Genomic DNA, 14,818 nt, shown 5'->3' with positions numbered 1-14,818 from the left:
TAATTACCATAATTACGATATTATTCTCATTATTCATACCATTACTTTTTGTGAGGGCCACGCGATTGCAATTATCTGTAATATAAGAATTATATAATCATTATATATTATGATAATCGGAGGCGTGCGGCTGTCGCTCACGCACTTTTCCCATCACGGATAAACACTTTTGATGTTCTCTGCACACCACGACAGAGGTGTGGGAGCCTGGCAGGCAATTTACGGGGCGGGGGGGACCAGCGAGCTGCCGGGGAACCTCTCCCCTAAGGCAAGAACACAGGTGGGGGGTAAATAAGCATCTGTGATGCCTGGTAAATCTGTGCTTCTTCCTAATCTCCCTGTTTGCAGGAACAGAGCCACTAGGTGAAAAACACACACACACACACACACAAACACACAAAATAAAAGTGTTCAAGCTCAATCGGAGAAGTGAATTTAAGCACATCTTTCCCGGGGCTGGAAGGGGCAGAACGGAGCAGGGGAGGGGTGCAGAGTGCCCTTTTTAGGGATGCATTAGGATGCAGCAGAATCCCCCCATGAGGAAGTGGACGATCAAAGCATGCTGATCACCGTTGGGTCTCCCTGTCGATCTCCATAAGTCTCAAAGTGCAGCATCCCCGCTCACCCTGAGGTTCACTTCCTGAGGTCCAGTGCTTGGTCTGACCTTCCCAGCCAAATAGGTCAAGACCAGCTACTCAGCTCTTCGAATGATGCAGCCGACCTCAGAGATTTGAATAATATATCTACAGCGTTCATACATACAGCTCAGGCTAACCGACGTAGCCGTGATTTTGTTTACCTTGCCATGGTAACTAAGTCGGGGGGTGGCGATACACAATGCAGGAGTTTAGGAAACCCCGTACATCTGCAGAAAGCCAAGCGGATCGGCCAAGATGACGCACGAACACGAGATCTCTGGAGGGCAGCGAAATGACTCGGACTCCCCTGGCGGCCCCGTAAATATACCCCACACGCGAGGCGTCCCTTAAAGCGATAAATGACTCGCACCTGAAACACGCTCGTAAACATAATAATCCACCCGGTGGGCTATGCGGGGCCCCTGCTGGCGGTCGTAAAAAAAGGGAAAAAAAAAGGTCTGTGAATATCACACACAAACAGACAAACGGAGAAGGACCAACAATAAGGGGCACTAATGGTCACTGAGCACTGGAGCATGGAGCATATTTGGAACCCAGTCCCACGGTCTGCCCCAATTAGGGGACCTCATCTCGGCTTAAGTATGGGTCTGAGAGTAGACGGTGCTACATATATTTGCGTATATTTCAGAAAAATGCCAAATATGAGGGGAAAAAAAGTGTGATTTTCAGACAGTATCGCTGAGGACACTGGAGGAGGGTGCTTCACTCATCGTCGTTTCTATGGAGAAAATGGACACAAGATAAAAACAAGAAAGAGCATTAATGCAGCAAAACGTGGTGTGCGGCATCCTGACGGCTTCCGAGAAAAAGGAGAGGAGCGCGCGGCAAACAGAGGTCTGCGTCTGCAAATCGAGGTCGCTTTGAGGCCCCCGCCATCTGCAAGCGTGAAGTGTGTCTGGGATTCATCAGCCGGGATCAGAGACAGGCGAGTGCAGACGCTCGGCCCCCCCTGATGCACTGACCACTGGGGGTGCCATTTCTCTACCATGGCCTCCCCCCATGCTGCATCTGCCACCCGACCTTTGCTTCCGGTTAGCAACAGGTGCTAAGGTTAGCCTGAGGGCCACATGTCACATTCTGTCACCCGGCTTTGGTCGGAGACACAGTCAATGTGTGCGTGTGTGTTTGTGATTAATACATCGTGGGGACCAGAATTCCCCACAACGTGATTAAAAACGTGCAACTTTTAACCCTGTGGGGACATTTTATCAATTTTATCTCTGAATGAAATCGGAAAAAAAAACTAAAAAGACCAAAATCCTTGCATTTTCTTTGCTTACCTATGGTTCATGGCTATGCCCATAGAAATGAATGAGAGTCCCCACAAAGATATGAAGATGTAGACAGTATGTGTGTGTTTTTATACTCTCTTTCACACACACACAGGCATGCATACCGGTGCCAACAGCCTGGATCGGATCTGCACATAAAACTAAACACTAAACAGTCGCCAGGGAGTGGATTTACACCACAGTATAAATCAGTACTTATAAAATGCCCCCCCCCCCGCCAGCTGACAAGCTCCCTGCCGCCACTCCAGCTCCTGCACACACACCCCCACTTACATCTCTATCATTATCCAGAGCACCTCGCTGTCCCTAACGAGGACTGTGCCCCTCTATCTCTGCATGTCTCCCTTAAAATCACATCTCTACCAGGAAGACCATTCCCCAGATACAGGGTGGGGTAGAGAGCAACAGGGATTAAAATGAGAGGGTGCACAGATCGACGTGTTTTGGGGTGTGTGTGTGTGTGTGGAGGGGGAGGGCATTCTGGCATTCCGACAATATGCCATCCTGTTCTGATCCCCGGTGACTGTGTTCTTTAACTTTCAGCTAGATGAATTGCCCAGACCTCCTCATGAAATTTGGTCAGATCGTGGGGAGCCCTAACAACCGGCCAGGCAGGGCTGGATGGCTAGCGGGCACACCGGGCATTTTCCTGGGCATGTGGGCCAGGAAAATGTATCAAATTTGGCAAGAGATATCATGGGTCTCCCCACTGGGGGACCCCAAAGTCCAGAAACATGTTTTAATCCAGCAGTCCATCCAAGCGACCAGGTACTTTCTCCACTCTGGCCCTCCCTGACCAGCCACCCTACGCACACCCCTATCTGGTGAAAAAAGGGTCCACAGTAGCATGGACATAGTGCCCACCCCCCCCCCCCCCCATGGAAAAGGGGGAGAAGAAGAATGCAGGTGTCATCGCTATTTCCACTGCGCTGCCCTCGAAAGCCCATTGCAGGCGATGTTTTGTTTTTTTTTGTTATTTTTCCATGAAGGACGTCCTCGGCAGCTGGGGTGTGATAAAGGGTGAAGGACGGTCAAACACGCCTGCGCTCCCGTCACGGGCCCCCGGTGTAATTCTGTAATCCCAGGGGGCATCGCGCATAGAATGCGACGACACATGCATCTCCCGCAAACGGCAGGCCGGCTGTGGGGGGAGCGAGGCGCTCGTCTCGGAAAGGGCGGCGAGAATGATGTGCTGTTCCGCTTTGGGACTAAGGGGAACTGGTGCTTCGTGGAAGAGCTTGGAGCACCAGAGAGAGACCGGGGGGTGGGGGGGGGGGGGGAAAGGGGAGGCACTGAGAATCCCAAAACTGCCCAGGAGAAAATTATCCTCGGAATTTGGAATGTGACTCAACAGACAAGCCATGACTCGAGACAGCCCTTCAAAGTAGCTCTGTCAGTTTAACACCATTTTTTTCCCGCATTTTCCCACGTTATTCTTCCTGACAACACTGTGAAACTAATAAAACGTTCGTCAGCAAAAACTACAGTGACCTCTATGCCGTTGTCAGAAACCTCCTTGAGATTCCGGGTAGCTAATAACTGCTTCCATCACTGGGTTCGTCTTCTTCCTAATCTTCATAAAGTAACTTTTTAATATCTCGTGGCTGAAGACTTTCACGGGGACCAAAAAACAAAATGATTTATGAAGAAACTGTGTAAAACAAAAAACATAAATTACTCACTCAAAAGCTCTGCAAAGTGTTTATGCAGTAATACAAATTGTTTGGTTATTTACATTATATTTTCCAATTTCGAGTTATGAAAGGTTATGGATGAGAATGACTGATGAATACAGATGAATAAAGAAAAAACATTAAAAAGAAATTTTATGGTGTGAATCAATACGAAGTTAAATGATTGCCTGACATTTTCCCTGACCTCTCTCGCAGCTCTCGAAAGCAGGACCGTTACTGCCAATTATTCTTTCCTCCTGATGAAACAAAGACCTTAAAACACTCACAACTGATCACAGGTGATCAGTGGAAGTTTATCCTCAAGTCAAGTCAACTCCAGCCCAGCCCAACCCAGTCCAGTCCAGTAAATGTCCCACGCGGGTCTTACAGTAGGCGTGTAACTCAGAATCAGCCGTGTTCACCTCAGAATGGGCTCATTTGCAGAAGCACCATCCCACGCGTTTTCATGTAACCCTCGTGGTCCTTCTCCTTCATAACCAGCTCTCCAAGCATTGGATGCTCCGAGGATCCAAAAGAAAAAGTTCCCCCGTCCAGGTCCACGGAGATGTTCTAGCGAAGCCCCGGATGGGTAGTCATCGCCGCGAGCTGATTGCATTAGGCTCAGAGTCGCTGCCTGCTAATGTCATTATCTCAGAAGAGGGAATTAATTAGGGAGATAAGCGAGGCCTGTCCCGGCATGTTGAGCAGGATAAAAAGCGGTGAGTGGGTGGGGGGGGGGGGGGGGTCTCATCTGACAAACTTGCGTAATTCGATCAACCTCTTAACACACTTTCTGGCTGTGACGCTTAGGATTTGTGGTCTGGCAAATTAAGGCCAAGCAAGGCTTCGCATGAACGTCGGGTTGAGGCCGCCACCACCGGACTGCGATTCCAGCGCGGACGCCAGTCGCTCGTTGCCAGGAGATCACGGGCAGCATTAACCCAACGAGCTCTGCACTGACCCCAGCTCCCTAGAGGCCGACATGCCATTACCCAGGCGGCTCGCTCTCAAGCTGGAACGCTTTCAAGTCCGTGACACATGCTGTGCTCCGTTCAACCGGCCCCCTACCTCCCTCTCCCAATCAAATGGGGATTTTCACCTCTGCAATCAAGAGCGCCGATGTCAAACAGTCCTGACTGCTGATTCGGTCTGCGATGCCTGCGAGGCCTGGCGGACACTGGGCTGTTCATTGGAACTGGGAGGATCTGCCACCTCCACCTCCACACATCTCACACCTGCTTCTCCTTACAGGCGAGTACCAGAGGAACTCTGCTAAACGTCGAAGCGACAGCAACACAACCTGCAAATCCATCCCGTACGTTACGCTGGACATTATCTATATTAATATACGCAGCACCGCAGTGCGGGAAATGGAATTTCACGTCACTGTATGTCGTCTACTCATTAGGGTCGGTGTGATGATAACAGCCCTCTTGACTTGAGTTGACTTAACTTGCCAGTCTGGTCATCATCCACAGCACAGTGGCGACTCCTTGACTCCCAATGAAAGCTCTGATCTATCATGCATACCTTGCACAAATAACCCCCGGCATCATGCAGGTATCTGTGCAAGTATCTGTGCAGGTATCTGTGCGGCAAATCCAACTTGCATTCGGTAACCGAGCTCTAACTGGCTATTAATGTAAACAGTGTGCCGTGGGCGTCGACTTGGCGCACGCCAAACCGCGCAGTCTCGCCGAGATGACTCAGTCCTGCTTTTGAGTGGGTTATTGACTATGCTGGCAATTTAAGGTGGATCTATCGTCACCAGCCACAGTCATAAGCTTTATGTATAGTGGAAAGTCTCAGAATAATGACTCTGAGCTGTCGCTGTTGTCTAACCTAAAATTGCAAGCGCAATAATATACATTTAAAAATACTGAAAAGCACCATTTGAAAATTCCTTTTACTTGTAGACATGGAGGTACTATTTGGCATTGACGGAATTTAATTATCCCGCAGGGTTAATACTCTTCTCAGAATAATGTCATAAGTAACCTTCAAACAATCATGAAAACTGATTGGTTCCACCTGGATATTTGTTAGCCCAATCAAACGCTTGACGCGACTAGTGACTCTGTCAAGGGTACGAATCAGCCCAAGCGGTACAGTCAACCCTGGCTTGACAACGTTCAAAATATGCAATGCATTAAACAGAAAATGAAATGTTATTACGGTTTCATAAGAAATGCCCAGTAAGACTAACTGACAAGTAGATTTGGGAACGTGGAGCAAACACATTTAATTCTGATGGCAGCGAAAGGGCTACAGACCAGGGCCAGTCAGTGTTAGCAGAAGCTGGGCTTCAGGCCGACTACAAGGGTTGGCAGGGAGCACGCAGACGACTCCTGACAAGCCCATGCGAAGGGCGGGGAGACGAGACTCAGGAAGACATTCGCACTTTAGTCATCAGGCAACTCTGAAAGCGCCACAGATCACGTGCCTCGTTTCCGCTGCTGTACGGCGTGAGAACAGACTGTCAGTGCGACGCCTACAGCTACAGTATCACAACACGCTAATCTCGGCAAGGCAAACATGCGTCACCATGAGCCGGATAGCGAGCGAAGTGCAGCCGACACCAACATGGAGCATCGACAAACATGTGAAATATCAAATAATCTGAATGTTTATGCTCAAAATAAAGATGCAGGCCGAAAACACACACATTTCACACTACACACCATGCTATCCCCCGAAAAAGTCTTGAAACTGATTTCAAGGTTGTGTGATGGCGGATGCTACATTATGGTGAACGGATCATGTGACGTGCAAATTTCTGGCAATAGGCCTGCAATACCGAACATGATATTAGCCGAGCGACCAGGGGGGTATAAAATTTGTACAAAACGTATACAAAAATACGGGATAAGTCGCTAAACGGATTTCAAAACATTACTTTTTGAGTAAAAAAAAAAGAAAAAAAGACTGCAGCCCCCTATACAGGGTTAGGGGCTTGTCGGCAACCTCAGCCCTTTGACAAAACATCTGCACCCTCCTACATATGACAGCAGGTGTATGTTAACACTCCTGTCTGGCGGTGGGTCTCCACAAATCCACACCGATGTTATAAGCGCGTCTGTATCCCCAGCAATTTCCCGAAAGCAGCTTGTGTACTCCTCCAAACCTTCGGCAGGCCCGCACCGCCACGGGCCTCCGCCCTCCACACTGACGCCTGCCACCGTCTTACCACACATGCTGCAATTACACTTTCGCTTCCTTTCCACTCGTTAACCTGCCGACATTTGCATTTATCGAACGCTGCCGTAACTGGGATAACCGTAGCTGTTAAATGCTAATTAGGAAATACAGAAAACACGGGGAGGTAGCTTTAGGCCTACATTTCTGCCCGTCAGTATAGACAGGGCAGGCGTTATGTGCGCCTTTTCTATTTGTCTGAACCCACCTCCCCTACAATCTGATTGGTTCTCTCTCTGAACCAATCAATTATTTTTTTGTTCTGCCCTCAGAACATTTTATAACTCCCACGAGTGACAGATACATACAGGAATTATTGGCCCATTCCTGCTCCCCCGAAACAACCAATTTCTGTCACCATGTGGATACTTGTATAAATATTGTTCAAATCGTTCAAAATTCCCATAATCCCATAAACAGAGTGCCGTTAACATGCAAGGAAGAGACAGAGAGACAGAAAGGGTTATAGGGAGACTGGTGGCAATATGGTACTGGAGTACGTACAGGGATGCTGTGGGTTCAAAGCCCACACATTACACTCCAGTAGTATCCTGCAGGGCTATTCTTATATTTTTCTCCACCATTAAAGTAGTAGCTTGGATCCAAATGTGTGAGTAGGTGGGTGATAATGTACTGAAGGATGCAGAACGGACCCGTTTGGGTTTTGGTCAGAATACATGCGGTCATTCATGTCAGCAGGGAAACGGCTTTTCAAAGCAAACGGTCCCTCACAGCTGTTCTGGCTCAACCTGCACGGCCGGCTTTAGAAAACACCTGGACCTGTTGCTTGAGCTTTTGTGGATGGAACCAGAGGAGGGATTTTTTTAAGTGCCGACCAGGGTGATAAACGCTCAGCGCTGCAGCAACTGAGCTATCATTAAGCTCCGGGTCCCCCGTTTCGAAACAGCCATGCGTGATAGCTAGAGCCATTTCCGATGGCGAAGTTCGAGGCAAAGTGACAAGCAGCAGCTCTGACGTGAGCAGCGTTGTTTGATAGCTCTGCAACGGCAGAAACAATCTGCTGCCCTGTTCATTCCTCCGCGTTAATTCCACCGCCACAGACGCAATTATACCGAAACAATTACAAGAACATAATTATTTGAGAAAACATGTTTGCCGAACAGGCAGCAGGAAAAACTACAGATAGGGGCAGAAACTACAGCTGGGCTCCAGAAATACTAATTTGGCAAAAACATATCGATTCCTTGTGCCAAGTGTTGAAAAACACCCACATCAGAAATGAACACGGAGTCAGATACTGGCTTCTCATGTCCATCATCATCTTTCCAAATAAGCCTCTTAAGGCTGGGAGATTTTCGGTATATAATAAAAACAAAAAGTCAGACAGTCTTTTACATAAACCTGCATCCTGAGATGAAATGAGCGGGAAACCGGATCAGGATTTTCCATCAGGATTCCGGAATGAGACACATTACAAGCCGTCGGTTTAAAAGAAAAAACATTTACAACGATAAAGTCCCGGACCCACACCTCTGAGATCTGACAGGGCGAATATCCAGTTCTAAGACAACGTTCCACCTCTTTAACTGACAGATTCGCTGTGTCCTGCATGTTCACTTTAGTCTCTCGGACATTCATTCATCCATCAGTTTTCTGTAATTGCTTATCCGTTATGTTACAGCGAGTGGAGAGATTATGCCAGGAACACAGTTTACCAGTCTAACACACACACACACACACACACACAAAATCAGACATTATAGGCAATTTAGGGGCAAAAATAACACACTAAACATGTGTTTTCAGACTGCGGCGGAGTATCTGGCAGAAATTTCCAAAACTTTGAAGAACAGCTGGTGGGATAAATGAAGCAGCACTGTCAGGCTTCCTGACCTGCCACAGGGGTGCAGGTCTTCACTCAAACCCAGCCCCCTGTTGGTCTGCTGGGGGGGGGGGGGTTAGGGTTAGATTACACCTGCTACAGCTGTTCGTGAACAAAGTTGACCACTGTCCTCAGAGCCGCCATCAGCTGAAGGTCAGCGTTAATCAATCCCGGCGCGACCCCCCCCCCCCCCTTCCTCAGCCCAGTCCTAGCAGGCATCTCCATGGGGTTCTGCATGCCTCTGGTCTTCACCTCTTAAGAGATACGGGGACACTCACGATTGGCTACAATCACGTGTCAATCACCAGTGTCCAAGGAGGAAGCCAATTGCGAAGGGTGTGCCGAACGGTAACCGACAAATCAGACGGAGATAAACAGAACCGCCAAAACGGCTGTCTTTTCAAAACACTCAAACTGTCTGTGACCAGATTATTCAATTACCACTCAGCGGCAGATAATGGCAAGATGGAGCCCTTAAGATCGCGGCAGCGGGACGGCTGATAGCAAATCTGACATGATGTGCAAACAGACTAAAAAAATTACTCATTCTGTTCAAGAGATTACAGTCTGCCTCTCTCCCGGCAGCGTCGCTGAACCCCCCAATCAATTTCGCGGGCCAATCTCCGTCTTCCTTCACGCCGAGGTGCCAGAAGAGCCTGATTACACACGGGCCAGCGGTCAGACATCGACCCCTTTTCTAGCTGCCAGAAAATTGTCATCTTAAGTGACGAGTACAGAGCGGGAGTATATCTAAGTGGCCAGAAACTGAGTAAAGTGGGGGGGACGAGGAGATGTAATTGACCGTGAAAGGCAATTACACGTCGTCCCCATCACAAAAGAAAATAATTGCGCAGCCCTCTATTCCACCTCTGCATCAGCACCATCTTCTCCTAGCTGAAGCCTCGGCCAGTCGGGTGAGGAGGCACAGCTGGGGCGGCATAAAATAGGAGTCCAATTCATGTGACACCCAGCAAAAGGGCGAGAAGGAGAATTAAATCCCTCATTCGCTCTCCATCCCTCAAAAATTATTGGCGTCGCCAAGCCCCCCACATTCACCCCCCACAAGAAGGCCACGCCCATCCAGCATGTCTCAGGTAGAGCGTCGTTGCTGTCGTTGGTTCGTAGCTGAATCCATCAGCTGATACCTCCCAGCCCTCAAGAGCCTCCCGCTAACGCTACACCTTCCAAACCAAAGGAAGGAGGGCCAGGAAGGAAGGAGCCTCCCCTATATGGTGTCACCGTCAGCACGACCTGGGGGACCTCTCTCCACCTCAAGGTACCCAGCTGAAGACCACAGTTCGGTCTTCTTCGTGGGTAACAGATTAACAGTCTAAACAGGAGGCTGGACTGAAGATGAGCAGAAGAGCTGAAACTCGATCTCACTTTAACGCAGCACTTCTACGAAATAAACTCCCCTGGGATGAGGATACATCACCGCTCAGATTATTTTGGTCAGTCCTCAATCTTGTCAAAAAATTAAAAAAAAAAGTAATTTATGAACAGAATTGTCAGAAATGGAGCGCATAGTTGATAAGAGAAACCAGTAAAGCAGTTAACAATGAAAATTTTTTGCAATCATTTCAGGCCATCTAGACTGGGGCGGGGAATCAGATGGGACTGTTCATATTTATGGCTTTGAAAGTATTTCAGCACGCCGATATTGCAGGGTGTTTGTGGCGATTTTACCTACAAGCGTCTGCCTTTATCTTATATACACAAACAGTATGCAATAGGAAGTATCTGATCAACAATAAGCAAGTGGAAACAAGTACTTGCACAAGTTAGAGAGGGAGACGTGGCCGATTCGGAGCGACTTCTCCGTGTGTGTACTGTAAATAAGCTTGTCAGCTCCCACCCCCCGATCGCAATCCACTTTCAATCAGACACCTGCCAGCACGATGTGGAGAGAGAGAGCAGTGCATGCCAGCGGGTGGGAGACTGAGCATTCACCTGGGGAGGGGCACGCTGTAGCCATCATTACATTATTAATGTAATCAGGGTACAAGCCTCTGACGGTCCAGTCTGAACGCCCCTCTGAGCCCCCCCCCCCCGATCGGTACCCCTCCATCTGTCAGTGGTCTGAACTCAGAGCCTCAATAAAGCAGGAATAAAACAAACGACTCATTTAATGTATTCATCGGCTGCCCGCTAAAGTCCGCCCAGTGCAGCCGTTCGCATAAATCCAGTCCGGCACCTGCCAGAACCGGTGGTGGTGTGTCACCTGGAAAGTCCATATGGGGAAGTGAAGTGTCCGAGGGGGGGAGGGGGTACAGCCAGCTCTATGGGTATCTGGAAGCTTCCTGTCCCGTACTGACGCCACACGCTCTGCCGAGCGAGATCACTGTTTGCAGAAGGAGGAATAGGAAACATTAAGTCCCGCCCGCAAGGGATCCTGGGTCTCGAATGCCTATTGGCCCTGCATGAATTCCTCAGCGCACGATTGGTCAGATGACCTGTCACAGGGACAAGCCTGTGACACAGTCTTCGGGGCGCCCCGAAAAAGGACTCGCCCTTGATGATTTGCGTGCTGCTGATTAGATATGAAAGTCAATTATTTCCTAACAGCTGTGTGTCGCATTCCGCGAAAACGTCGAAATCCTTGGACGCCCATCGGGGCAAGTGGCTGCAGATACAAACGGAAGCCTGCAGGACATGTAGCCGGCTACCCGCGACGTGCAGGCCTGCCTCCTCGCCGTCTCCCTGCCGTATCCGTACCATCTGTCCAGGGCCCAGGAAAGCGGGCAGAGCAGCGGTGATGGTAGGAAACGTCACTGACCACTAGACACACCTCCCAGCAAAAAGCGGTGAGGGACGCAGACAGCCGAATAGGAAGCGGTGAGAGGAATGTAGACCTGGAGGGGCATGAGGACAGGAGAGCGGACTCAGAACTACTGTATTACTGAATAAAAAATAAAAGCAAATGGATATTGGGTGATAGGGCAGCACGGTGGTGCAGTGGTTAGTGCCCATGGCTTCCGGGATAGGCTCTGGACCCCCCCGCGACCCAGTAGGATAAGCGGTTTGGACAATGGATGGATGGATGGATGGATATTGGGTGATAGGGTGGCACCCCATCCTGGGTTATTCCCTGCCCTGCGCCCATTGTTTGCTATACATGCCTGGGACCCCTGCAACCCTGCATGGGACGAGTGGATATGGAACAAATGGTTGTTCAATATTTACATTATATCTTATTGTGCTGCTTACCCCAGGCAGCGCAGTGGATGGGACCCTGGCTCATCACAGGGCACAAACGCACACACACTGTCGGCAATTAAGGGGGACCTCTTCACCTGACTGCGGATTGTAGGAGTGAACCTGCAGAAAAATAGCCCACGCAGAAACTGCGGAGTATGAACTGCGTCGCCCATGCGAGCGCATGGCAGAGAGAGACAGCAGACAGCATGAACGCAAGACCAATTATTGAAGATCTGTTAGTACATAATTATCAGTCCGACTGGGCAATTCCCAGCAAGAATGTTCATCTGCAAAGTTTCCAGAGAGCCATCGATTCTCCACAGACTGAATATCTGGGTGTGGGGGGGGGGGGGGGGGGGCTGAGGCACGGTGGGTAAAGTATGGACCATGAAGTACAGACAAAGCAGGTTCTGAAAATGCACTTTGAAAATGCATATGATTTACTCGCCTCCGTGATCGAGGCTCACCTAGCTTTCAAGAGCTGTCCACTATGGAGCCCCCTCCCGCGCTGACAGCTTGTGGAGAAGGACCTGAGGGAGCACCTCCAGCGCTCGTGTGGAGTACAGGGATGCGGCTGACTCGCGGCACACACCCCCTGAACAGATGTCTCAGCATGGAGCTGAATCATGCAAAATTAATGTCTGTCCTCCGTGAATCAGACATCTGTAAAAAGTTGGGTAAATATCGCCGGGGGAGAAAGAGTGGGCGGGGTGGGGGGGGCACCATGGCACATTTCCACCAGCCCCTGGTCACATGGGTCAGCACGGGTGACGTCAAACCAGGGGAGAATGGTGACATGTGAAGGGGAGCATGACGTGGATCTTGAAGGCCCAGGAAGCCTTGAGATGGAGCTGCAATGGGCACATCTGCAGCTCTCGCCGGTCCAGCCGACTGCTCCAGATCTTCTCAGATAATAGTCGTGCTCCCCTTGGATCCTATATCTGAGGACATTGCCTTCCCATCCACACGTAATGGATATAGCCTCTTCAAAGACAACTTGGCCCACTGACATTTTCACCATCCCTCGTGCTCCAATACCCATCGCGTTCACTATCCGGTACCTGGGTTGGGCTTGACCAGGTCAAAAAGCGAACTGGAGGCTTTGCGAATGGGAAAATCCTGACAGAACTCACAGCCCTATTATTCATTGATATGCAGATGAGTGTCAACGAGGACATTAACGATTCAAACGATGCGAATTCTCGAGGACGGCAATTCATCACGGCGTATAGATTCAGGGTTCAGCATCAGCATCTTCTCGGCTCCTTCCCGCTCTCAGCCGCACCAGCCGCAAAGTGGGGGCAAATTATTATAAATGTTCTCATTACGCGGTTTCGAGCTCCATGCTATGCCTGGCTGCTTGGAGCAAACAGTCCCTTTTATTACTAGATGTTCTTGTGCCTGTGGGATCGCTAAAAGGTGCAGCAAAAGTCAAGTCAGATAACCTCAAATTTATACTTTTTTAATCACCGATGCAGGTTGCTGATAATATGCAATCAACATGCAAAGTGTCGAAGGCCACGGATATTGAAGGATTTCTCAAAAGGATGCTGGGTAATTATACCGCCGGCCAAACGATAATACCACTGATGTAGGTTCCGTCGTGCGTCCAAGATGACAAACATCTTCCATCGTAAACTGTGTGTGAGGCAGATAGGGGGGCATGGATATCCATGGACAAGAAGATATCAAGAAATGAGGACTGCCCTTTAGCTGTCCCTAATCATTCATAATATAAAGCAAATTTTGCCTTTTGTGGTCTGCATCCTGATTCCCTGTGCCACCCCACTGGTGATACCAGGATGCCATCCTGGGGTGGGCATTTGGGTATGTTAAATGGGTACCAGTGGTCAGATGGGTCACCCCTAGTGGGGCGGTTGTATTAAATCACTAATGATTGGTTAAAATTTGGTCTGTCTGTGCCTGGGGGCTAGAGGATCTGTTTGAACGGGCACTGCCCGCCCCCTGCCTACCCATCGCCACATCCCTGTCCCACATAAATGCATAAGTCTGACATGGGGAGGGGGGGGCATGCTACACGACGTCACCAACAGTGCAGGACACACGGCTCCGCTCGACTCCCCCACTTGACGCCAAGGCTGGTTTCCCAGCTTTTAATGAGGCCTGAGTAACACACACTTCCATGGTGGGGAAAGCGAGTTTCTGCCCCCCCCCTCCTGGCAGGACGTAGAAGACAAACTACCAGAAGACAGAACACACCCCCACGCGGACCGCACGCTTTCACCCCACCGAGCGTCATCCTTTTATTTCTGTGTCAGTTAACAAATGGAATGAAATGAACTGAGACGGAAATTAATGTCATTTGCTGTTTCCTTTGGGTTTGGGTGGGGGGGGGTGTTGGGGGCAGAGCATGGCACCGTCAAGGGTGGCTGACTTGACTGACAGCAACCTTGTGGGTCTCATGCTATCTGGCTTGTAACAGGAAGGCGTCACGTGGTGTGGAGCACAACACCGCCTCTTCCACAAAGCCAAGGTGCCGGGGGGGGTGGGAGTAAACTCCCGTTTTTGAGCCTGCATTGCTTCAATACTGTAAAATAATTCGCGGAATAGGTATGAATGGTATGAATTTCGGAATTGTATGAATAGTCTGAATTTAATTAGCAGAATAGCAGAAATTAAACTCCATTAAAAGCTGTGAAATACTGAACTTCTAGTCTCTGTGAACAAAATACTGAATATTTAAATGTTACCTTTGGGCCTGCATCTGTCAGCGAGCCAAAAAAGCAGTAAGTGGTATTAAAAAGATATCAGAGCTTATTACTACTTATTTTCTTAGTGATCAATCTTCATGGAATCTGTTTAAAAACCCAAGGAACTAAATTGTAAATTGTTAGCTATAAAAAGCCATTTTGAGAGCCTGCTCTACACCCTAAGAGGAACGAGGGTCCCCAGGCGTTTCAGGACACCATGGTCTTTCTCCACGCGCCATTGAGGTGT

At 49.3% G+C, this 14,818-nt stretch overlaps 1 protein-coding gene across 2 annotated transcripts in view; it reads right to left on the bottom strand.

Moving 5' to 3' along the window:
* LOC125718270 (zinc finger protein 385C-like) overlaps window positions 1-14,818 on the bottom strand; it is a 106,239-nt gene that overhangs the window by 73,047 nt on the left and 18,374 nt on the right. The window lies entirely within an intron of this gene.

Source organism: Brienomyrus brachyistius, chromosome 22 (assembly GCF_023856365.1).
Source record: "Brienomyrus brachyistius isolate T26 chromosome 22, BBRACH_0.4, whole genome shotgun sequence".
NCBI lineage: Eukaryota > Metazoa > Chordata > Actinopteri > Osteoglossiformes > Mormyridae > Brienomyrus > Brienomyrus brachyistius.
This window is presented reverse-complemented; position numbering and strand designations above follow the sequence as displayed.